The sequence below is a fragment of the Saccostrea echinata genome, unplaced genomic scaffold (assembly GCF_033153115.1).
Source record: "Saccostrea echinata isolate AGI-Se365-2 ecotype Australia unplaced genomic scaffold, CSIRO_AGI_Sech_v1 ptg000047l, whole genome shotgun sequence".
Classification (NCBI taxonomy): Eukaryota; Metazoa; Mollusca; class Bivalvia; order Ostreida; family Ostreidae; genus Saccostrea; species Saccostrea echinata.
In genome coordinates this window covers 1,851,811-1,855,068 of record NW_026889796.1, presented here as the reverse complement: position 1 = coordinate 1,855,068, position 3,258 = coordinate 1,851,811, and the positions used below count along the sequence as shown (strand labels likewise).

The 3,258-nt window shown below is 28.9% G+C and overlaps 1 long non-coding RNA gene across 1 annotated transcript; it reads right to left on the bottom strand.

Annotated features, from left to right (window-relative positions):
- Window positions 1–1,488: 1,488 nt before the first annotated feature.
- LOC133203009 (uncharacterized) lies at window positions 1,489–2,612 on the bottom strand. The gene is made up of 3 exons (XR_009723319.1): window positions 2,528–2,612; window positions 2,213–2,275; window positions 1,489–1,599 (listed from the first exon to the last, which is right to left on the bottom strand). It is a non-coding gene; the product is annotated as an uncharacterized LOC133203009 (long non-coding RNA).
- Window positions 2,613–3,258: the final 646 nt, after the last annotated feature.

The window sequence follows — 3,258 nt, the reverse complement described above, 5'->3', positions numbered from 1 at the left end:
TTTTTATTTAACGTCAAATTATAAAATTTGATGGACATATTTTTAAATAAAATCACAAATATTAAATATATCTTGATATTTATTAAAATTACATCAAATTTAAGACAGCGATAATGAGGTCAAGGAGAACGGTCAAAGTTAAGTAATTTACTAACATGCACTTTAAAATGTCTAAGGAGATATCTCTAATAAATGGCGCTTAAATAAAATTTAATGTTCAAAATAAGTATTTTTACGTCATTTCTGATGCCTATTTGTGATGCATTAAAATATAGCTTCGTTAAACAATTATTTTTTCAAGTAGTAGTCATCAAAAACATTTTGAAAAAGTTGACGTCGCACTTGGAAATCTCAATAAAAAACTATGAAATTTCTGGAGGAATCAGGATATATATCAAAATTAAGTGCATAGGTCATGCATTTGTAAATTAATGGAAAAGACAGTTTTTGAGACTTTGATTCGAACGATGGAAGGTCTGTGAGAGGCAGATTATAGGTACAAATGTAGTCAAATGCGTTAGTAACGTCATAGAAAGTGATGTGCGCTTCACTAGTGCGGAATATGTGAAAGCAAAGATACACGATACAGATTTTGATAAATTTAAAAACGACCTCATTTTCGCTGTCAAACAATTGTAAGTAATCTAAGTGTCAAGTGTAATGGAGACGTGAATGATTACCGAGAAATGATTGATTGATTGATTGATTAATGTTTTACGCCGAATCGGCACTATTTCAGCCATATACCGAGAAATGAAATGAAGAGGTAGAGTAATTTTGAGAAACTTCACAACATTGTTTCAGACGTTACAATGTTACTGAGAGTGTTCAGTCGTGACAAAACATGTTGAATATAAAATCAAGCAATATGAGTTTCATCAAATCAAATGGAATGAAGCTTCACACATATACAAAATAAATATTTTTACATATGAGAATGTGTTGATCTATAATTTTGTAAAAATAATATGATGAAAAGCGATCGATATTATATACGTATTATTTGAAAGCCCTTCGTATTTATTTGATAGTGTTGTTCAAACTCTGAAGAAAGATATTTAGTTTTCTTAAATACTTATCTTTACCTGTGCAAATGCCACAGAACTTTCTGCAGTATTCTCCTCGCCATACACGATAAAAAGGATTGGTACATAAATCATTTGGATATTCGTAACAGTTGGAAAGTTTGTCTGTACAAGCTATTGTGATTGTTGGTGCTGAGTATATTAAAGAAAAAACTTTAAATGCACAAAATTTTCCCTTCTGTGCTTTTTTCTGTAATACGACAAAAAAATTCTCCATAATTAAACATTTAAATATCACTGTATACATGTAGAAACCCAGATTATAAATGATGTTATTGTTCTATTTAATATCCTCAATTATAACTATTCAACATTTTTGCACTTTTAAAAAAATTATTGGAAAATATCTGTTCACTTCTCAATAAGATCTTACTTATTGTGTTCTTTCTTTGCTAACCTTGACAGAATCCGCAGTATAACGCACAGTTTCTCTTTGCCCATTCATAGTATATCCCTGATTTATTGCACACTCGAACTGCATTGTACACATTACAATTCAAAGTATCTTTACAAACTGAAATTATGGAAACCAGTACATTAACAAATTATGAATGTCTGCTTATTTTAACATATTCAAAGTTCTGTGTCAATTTTAGTCATGGACTATTTGATGTTGCAATAAATAAGTTCTTTCATCACTTTTATTAATTAAATTTATGTAAATCCAAACTCCTCGTTTTATTTCAAAATAAGCTCGAATACAAATGCACGGGTCTTCTGGCGCACTGAGTCTACTAAGGTATTATATTATGCTTTTCATTCTAGCTTCAACACAATATTATTATAATTATACTTTCAAGACACACGCCAAAAGGGTTCATTAGGAATATGATGATACACTTTAAATCACTTTTATTAATGTTAAAGGGGAAATATCGTATATAATAATATCATAACCAAAATACTGTTGTATTAATTGTATATTTCTATCAGTTATTACAAAGCATTTACATGCGCGATAATTTGGTGAGAATCATTGAAATTTACTACGGTGTCCTTGTGTTGCCAAATGCTCTCATTAGTTTCGGCATTGCTCTGTGGTACACGTAATCTGATAGATATATTTATTTCCTTTAATATTGACTATAACTAAGTATTATAAACAAATAAATAAATGCGAAAATTACCTTCATGGAATCCAGACGTAAAGAGAGCAGTCGTAGTTTCAGTGTTACCTTGATTTGGTGTGACTTAAAAAAATATATCAAAATTTGAAAAATTGTATTTTGATTTAAACGCCTGTGATATCATGCAAACAAAAAAATCTTTGTATTTGTAAGGATGGAAGGGATAATTAGCTGAAAAAATAATTGCAATAACACATTATCTTAAATTTTTAAAAAAGTTTTTTGTCTTTAGTTCTTTTGACACCGTTTTAGTGGCGTATAATCGTTGACATTGTTAAACGCAAAAGAGGAAAAACTATATATCTTATATGTTACCTTGACAAAATTTACAGCTTTTAGCACAATTCTCTCTTGCCCAAGAGTAGTATGAACCATTCACATCACAAATCACAGTTGATTGCACAGTTAGATTCTTGGTTATCTTTGCATGTCAACACTGGAAAAACAATTCTCCAGAACATATATTCAATTTAAGTATAATCTTTATCATAAAATGTGGCAAAAAAAGGAGGAAAGATTTGAATTTAAAAAATAGTAAATATTTAAATCTGGATTCCTCAAGCTTATAAAGTATTTATAATTATTAGTAATAGCAGATTAGGTGAACATTTCTATTTTTTTACAATTCCAAATACTGTCATTAAAGAGACTTAAAACATTCTAACAATACAGCATAAAGCCATTCTCTGCATTTATTGACCACAATTTGGAAACCAATCAGTCTAATCTTTAAAACAAATATTATTACCAAAGAATAGATCAAATGCATCTTGATATGACCAAAACAAAAACAAAAATAAAAAAAAATTAACTAGGAATTTCTTTCATCGCAATTATCGTTTCTCTCTAAGATTAGAGAGTATTTAGATTCAATTGTTATAGTCTATCAATTTTTATACATGAGCAAATGAACTCACATTGAAAAAAAAAAAAACTTCACTTCACGTTTTTTTGCTGCTTTTGATATTGTAAAAACACGGTATCAAAAATGTTCATCATACAAGAACGTTTTTATTTCCAGCACTGGTAGAGAATTAATTTAGTTG